Source organism: Penaeus vannamei, chromosome 20 (assembly GCF_042767895.1).
Source record: "Penaeus vannamei isolate JL-2024 chromosome 20, ASM4276789v1, whole genome shotgun sequence".
Taxonomy (NCBI): domain Eukaryota; kingdom Metazoa; phylum Arthropoda; class Malacostraca; order Decapoda; family Penaeidae; genus Penaeus; species Penaeus vannamei.
The window spans coordinates 31,732,599-31,739,628 of record NC_091568.1 but is presented as its reverse complement, the minus strand read 5'-3'; the positions used below and the strand labels follow the sequence as shown (position 1 = coordinate 31,739,628).

Sequence of the window (7,030 nt, the reverse complement as noted above, 5' to 3'; positions counted from 1 at the left end):
CACCTAGGCCTAAATACAATCTCAAATACGAGCTTGTCATTGATCATATGGTAAGGGATGAGTTGAGTGCAAGAGGTGAGGTTCGGCTTCTCGTTGGACAAGCTTTTGCCGGTTGAAGAACGTCTGTGCTTTTTTAAGTACCTAATTTATATTCAAGGTCCGTATGTGCTGCTTTCATTAGTATCCTCTTCCATAGAAGTATTTTCTTTGCTTCAATTTGGATTTTTATGCAAAATTTCAACGCGAGGATATGAGGGTGAATAAGTTGGGTGCTAATTAATTATTCATGTGCACACGCAAGTCGAGACCTACGACTCCTCATGCCCGCATTACGCCTTCCATGCCACAACGACGTATATGGCATGACGCGAGCCCCTGACAAAAGACTTTCCCCTCGTTTGCCACAGATATATGTAATGCACAAAATGACAATCAATTGCCCATAAATAAGCGAAACAGAGTAATGTGGAAGCAATTAAAGGGAGACTAAAAATATTGGCGAGCGCCGTGGAGGGTCGGGTCTGGGAGAGAACCATCGGCTCAGTCGTCGGCGCTGGAGGAGACAAGCTGCGAAGAACACGGCCGAAAGGAGCACGAAGCTTGCGTAAGTTTCGTTTATTTTCTAAGTTCACCCGTGGAAAGGTTGGCGAAATTAGCATCAGACGTCATTGTGAATGTACACGGAACCCTACGGTGTAAGAAAAGGGGGGGAAGGAGCACCCGGCGTGGGTGAAAAAAGTATTTGAATGCGGTGCGGGGAATGTTTTGGGTTCTCCGCCATCTTGGGCGTTTGAAGGAGCGGCGGCGCGTCTTGCATGTCAAAAGGGCGGCGCCGACCCCCGCCACGAGTGCCACACGCCGCCCCTCCTCCATGGTGCCCTTCGCTCCCCGGAGGAATCGGGATTAAGCCCCAGGCTAGTGTCGCATTGTTTTGCGGGTGCGTAGGCTTAGATGGAGTGCGAATGGAAGGGAGAGACTGTAATTGTCTCGCGAATTGAGGGCTTGACTGCATGTGCCATAGGTGATCATGATAGTCGCGTGTGTGATTGAAGGCGGTGGCTAGAGTGCGGGCGAGCGTCCTGGGCGAACTGTCATCCGCGGCAGGAGCGGCGACGAGCGTTATTCCGAACGTGGGTGTTGTCGAGGCTGGAACTCGGGCGCGAGGTGAAGCCAGGGTTAGTACTGGCTTCGGGGCCGAGCGGTGCCAGGGACGCTGGCTTGGCATTTGTGTCGTGTGTGTGATAGGTGTATGTGCTCCCTTCTTCCCGTCCTTGGGAATGTTTGAGGCTATGCCGCATTTTGTCTTGTTATTGTCTAGTGACCGAAGTGCTCTGGTTCAGATGTGCTGCGAGGGAATTTGGGGAGATGTTGCACGTTAATGCAGTGGACCTTTGCGAGGATTTCAGTGGGACTTAGTGTTTGTTGCATTTTTGATTGTCTTATAAATTTATGTGAAGTGAAGTGATGAGCTACCTGTGCATCGATGTTTATTATGGGTTTAGCAGCTTTCGATTGTGAAAGTGAAATAGCAACAAGGAAGAAAAGCACTGTTGCATTAATAACATTTATTTATTGTTGATGGGAACACTTTGTTTTGAGAACTAGAAAAGATAAAACCTTGTGATTTTAGCCTTTTCTCTTCATTCCCAGAAACTTTGCAACAGACATCTCAGTGCAGTGAAACTTTTTTCTTCTTCTTTTTTTTTTTTTTTTTTTTATAGATTTCCAGCCTTGACAAGGTTGCTTTGGGAAGACAGGAAGTGGACTTATATTAAGTGCTTCTTAGATCAACAAAGTATATATTTTAGTTTGCAAAAATTTATATAGGAATGGTAGAAGTTACCATAGGTGTAATAAATAGTGTGCTAAGTGGAATTTAAGGGAAATAGTACATATCTACAAGCACAAAGCAAGGGTCATGTAAAGGGAATGTTTTGATTACAAGAACAGAGTAATTATATGTGGGTTATATCTAGATGATTATTTTGAAGGAGTAAGTGGTTATTCACATATGGCAGTGTTTGTAAACATCATCGTAAACCATTTTAAAGATATCATCACTTATTGACAACCAAGTACGAAAGGCTTTTGTGGGCAGGTTGTGTCTATTGCTTAATAAGTATACATCTAGATATTCCTCGAGACCTGCCTGCAGTTTATCTGTGAAGCTCAACAAGCCATTGTCGAAATCTAAGGGATACCTATGCCAAAACTACTGGCACTGATACTTATGTTCTGTAATATGTGCTTTGTCGTCTTCAAAATCTTATGAACAATAGATTTCTTTAAGTTGCACTTTATAATTAGACCTGTTTCCTGTGTTTACATGCACAGAGATGTATTTAAGTGGAAATTTCACTTCTTAGGTATAACTAATAACATGGAGTATGAATAGTATTTAGCATATTGAAAAAGGTGGAATGTAGAGACGGGTAGTGTTTTCTATGAGAGCCTGGGTAGTGTTTCAGAAACAAGGGGGAGCTTAAGACAAGGTCAGTTTCTGAACATTCTCTTTGGGAATAAGAATTGAAGTAGCAGCAGACTTCATTAGTGCCGTTTTTTTTTTTTTTTTTTAATGTTCATGGTACTAGGTTCATGTATATGAACACGTGAATATATATATATATCATGAGTTGATATATTTCAAAGAATTTCTTTCCTTTTGAGTATACTCCTATTTCTGTGGTATAAAGGATGTGGGGAATGGCATGACGAATTTTCACCACAAATATCTCTGCACCTTTCAATTTTTACTCGAATTTTGGAGTGTTTGCCCTCGAAATAATGTGCTAACTTATCTTCAGTTTTTATTCCATTTTTCAAGCTTTGTCAGGCACTTCAATAGTATGACTTAAAGAAGTGTGTGAATTATTTGTGTACAGTGGTTATTTTAAAGCACTTGTTTTATTGGAATGTTACTTTTTATTGTAATACGTGTTACCAAGTTGAAGTTGCTGCTGTGTTAATGTGGCTAAAATGTCAAAATTTGTGTATCGTTGCAATAAGGATGAGACATCTGATAATTGGGAAATGAGCTTGTAGTGTTAGTCTACAAATGATATGACAGTAGATTTGTATACATTAGTCTGTGTGTGTTTGATGGTAGTGCATATATGTTGTGGGGGAAATATATTTATAGAGATTTAGATTCACATACAATACAGGTTTTATTAAGCCACAAAAATCATTTCAATCTTGAGTCCAACTTGATACTGGCACTTTGTCAAGTAGGGAAGAAGTTTTGTATTGGATAATGTGCAAGGGTGATCTGTAAACTCTTTTGTGCCATGAACTCTCTGGTGTAGGTTAGTCTTTTTTATATCAAAGTACAGTGGTTGCAACTGTGGTGCTTGCTCGTTATTGCAGGCAGGTTTTACCTTCTGATCTTGAAGCATCCATCACAGTTTACTGTAACATTGAAAATGATTTCCTTGTGAAAGATTTATTTAGAAGCTATATGGGGTCTCGGAAGCATTTATTTTGCTCTTATGTTAGTGTATTTAGGGTAATGAAGATGCCTTTACGAACATAAAATTATGTTAATATACACGTACACTTAATAACATACATTTATTTTTATGTATGTTGCACTACAGCTTGATTTGCTTTCTATATAGGGGCACTGGCAATACTGTCTCATTTAGCAAAAGGAACTAGTATTACTTCTTTGCAGGTGATGATTAGAGTTATCTCCATGGCATAGGGCTGTGATAAGTAACTGCCATATCTTGCGTATTGGATTGTTTTTCTCTCTTTTATTGTGATCAGTTGTGAGTCACCCTGAATAATATTTACTGGACACTTTAGGTCATGACTATCTAAACTATTGCTGTCCAATAAATCATTTTAGGCAAACCAACGCCCTGTATAGTTGACTATGGCCATTAGCTTGGTAGAATAGAATATTTTGTAATCAAGTAATTTCAGTTACAGGAGGAGGGTAATTTTTAAATTAGTGCCTTAAAGATTATTAAAGTAACCTTGAAAATGTTCAAGAGCTGTTGATGGATTATGGAAGGAAAGAGAAAAGAAAATACTGCTTGTTAATTCTTGTTGTTTTAGTGGCAATTGAAATAACATTTACTAATTTTTGCTTGACAAGTTTTTGTGGCATGGATTTCTAACCAGTATTTTTGGTTCCTATCCACAGAGGTGAAAATGCAGGACACAGGGTGCTGTACTTAAGGTGCAGTATACATTTTTTTCTAGTATGTAGCAAAGTGGTAGTTGCTACGGTCTTGGCCAAACCTAAATTCAACTCAGTCATTATTAGAAATATGAGGATGATGATAATCTAGAATGGAGGATTAGAGCAATCTCCAAAGTCTGCTTGGTGGTGGCATTACTTAGAGGGTTTGAAATCCTATAAGGAAAAAAAGATCACTGAAACAGTGTTTTTAAACTTACTATCCAAACTAGTTGTAATTGGGGAAATAGATTCACAGTAAATGTTTTGAAATATATTACTATTAGTTTACTTGTTTTAGAAACTTCATATTTATTTATTTATATATATATTTTTTTATTATAGTTCATCTATTAATCAGATGTTTAGATGATTTTGCTGCTGTTTTTTCAGTTGACGTTTCTAAAGAAAATGCCTCTAAGGCATTTCTTTTCTCTTTCCTGGTCACCCCATATTCTTCATGTGAATATGCTTTTGTATATATCTTAGTAGCTGTCAAAAAGGGAATTGAAAAAAATCTAAGATAAAATAACTTTGAGTATTAAAGATACACCATGGAAAGTATAGCTAAGGTTACAGCCAAAACCTAGTCGTGTAGTGAAGTCCATGGTCTGTGACCCCTCTTTTTCACTGATGTGGTTCTATTGTTACTGACAATACTCAGAAATTGATATTAGGTTCAGTTTTAACCCATTGCTTCATGTGTATGGTTTTCTTTTGTTCATCCATGAATATCAAGTATACTTGTATAGGCCTACAAGCACAATCCACAGTGGTGGTTTTCGTGAATTTTGGTTGCTCATTCATAACTCTACAAGTACTGCTTAGTCACTAGGCCTACTCTAGCTCAGTTATATATTACTGCTTTAGTTTTTGAAAAGAAAATTTTTATTTTCCTCTTACAATTGTCATCATTATTTATGATTCATAGCATCATTATGATAAATAATCGATAATGTAAACATGATTATAGTGATGATAATTGTAGTAAAGATAATTTTGTGTTAAAGAAATTTTTTGGAATGTAAATCATTGAGACTAGGTTTAACTACCTCCTTGGAGAGCAAGTGCTTGTGAAGGCATCCATGTGTAAACATAATTAATGGAGAAAAAACAACAGTGCACAGTGTATAATGATCTGAGTGCCAGTGAGTTAATTTTGTGTACACAGAGGACATGACAAGGACTTATTTACCAAGAAAGTAATTACTGGGACAGCTTGATCTTCCTTTTTACTCCATTCCTTTAATTTACTCCAAAGAAAGTTTTTGTTAGTCTTAGCATTATCTTTATTATTATTATTTTTTTTTTATTATAATCTTTATCATTACTGTCAAAAGTACTTTTTTGTTGCTGTTGTTATTATTATTGTTATTATAATTGTTATTGTTATTGTCATTATTATTATTGTTATTATTGTTGATATTGTTGATATTATTGTTATTATTGTTATTATTATTATTATTATTATTATTGTTATTATTATTATTTTTATTATTATTGTTGTTGCTGTTGTTGTTATTATTATTATTATCATTATTATTGTTATTATTATTATTATTATTATTATTATTATTATTATTATTATTATTATTTCTGTTACCGTTTCCGTCTTCATTTCCATTTCCATTATCTTTACTACTACCACATCATGGACTTTTTGTTGAGCAGTGTCCATGTTAGCCCTCCATGTTTTCTCTTAAGTTTTATGTGTGTAACAATTTTTTTTTTTTTTCTTTTCTTTTCTTTTCTTTTCTTTTTTCAATAGTCAGATTTCTGTAAGACATCCTGCACTACCCATGGGCAGGAAATAGTGTTCTCACTATAGCTGCTGGTGCTCTTCCAAGCATGGCTCACAGATGGTACATTCTACCCATGTTTTGTAGTAGAAATGATGTAAGAGCCCCTTCCTAAAGGCCCACTAGGTCTAATCACCCTCATGGCAAGATGCCCCATCACCTGCCACTCAGGTGCAAGATATCATGACAATATGTTCCTGTCAACCAGTCCTCAGGCAAATTTTTCCATAACACATACCTGACTCTCACCACTTAGCCAAAGATTTTCATGACATGATATCCTTGTCACCGGGATCCAATGGGTTGATATTATTGTCATCATGCTCATCCCAATCCCTATCCCTATCCTTATTCTTTTTCTTATTGTTTTCATCATCATCGTATTCCTTAAACTTATTGTTATTATTACTATTAATAGATTCTCATCAAAGAAGTCAAGTAAAATAAGTAAGAGTAGGTAAGCCTACTGTATACCTAGCATTTGATTCCTTGGTATTCATGCATTCCCTGTCTAGATCTAAAGATTTCTGTTGTTTTCAAGTTTTGGAAATGTTTTGTGCTGTGAATTAAACAGTCCAGTGTCTTCATAATCAAATGATATCACAGACATAAACCCAGTGTCGACGGGTAAAAATGTTTGGCAAGTGGACGTATGGACGGGATTGTTGGCGCGCATCGGCAGTTTCCCGTTTGCGAACGACATTTAGCACCTAAAAGCTTTTATTTTGCTATGATTTATAAAAGATATTAAAATGTTGAAGGTTTACCTTTATTATAGGTGCCATTGCCTAAAATCTTTACCATATAAATAAAGCCGCTACTATCGGAGAAAAACAGACTCTGTCAGACGAGCCAGTGGCGCTGGAATGGGCATGACACAATACCACCCATCTTTCGGTCCACAACAGCCATGGCATACACGTACATGCCACCCGTCGGCTAGGAGTTAATAGGTCTATCTAGAAACAAACCCATATTTTGTAGAATTTTAATGTTTTTCAGTGTTTCTATTATTTTTTTATATCTATTATTATTATTATTATTA

General features: G+C 36.7%; 1 protein-coding gene across 24 annotated transcripts in view; it reads left to right on the top strand.

The window, feature by feature from the left end:
* The first annotated feature begins 480 nt into the window (after positions 1-480).
* Positions 481-7,030, top strand: part of LOC113805588 (broad-complex core protein isoforms 1/2/3/4/5) — a 156,725-nt gene continuing 150,175 nt past the window's right edge. For 7 of the 24 annotated variants that reach the window (XM_070135340.1, XM_070135315.1, XM_070135326.1 and 4 more), the window contains exons 1-2: positions 485-604; positions 4,151-4,186. The gene's annotated coding sequence lies outside the window, so the exon portion shown is untranslated. Of the gene's footprint in view, positions 605-896; positions 915-1,055; positions 1,248-4,150; positions 4,187-7,030 lie in introns of those variants that run through there. The other 17 variants (XM_070135316.1, XM_070135330.1, XM_070135328.1 and 14 more) reach the window with 12 other exon arrangements.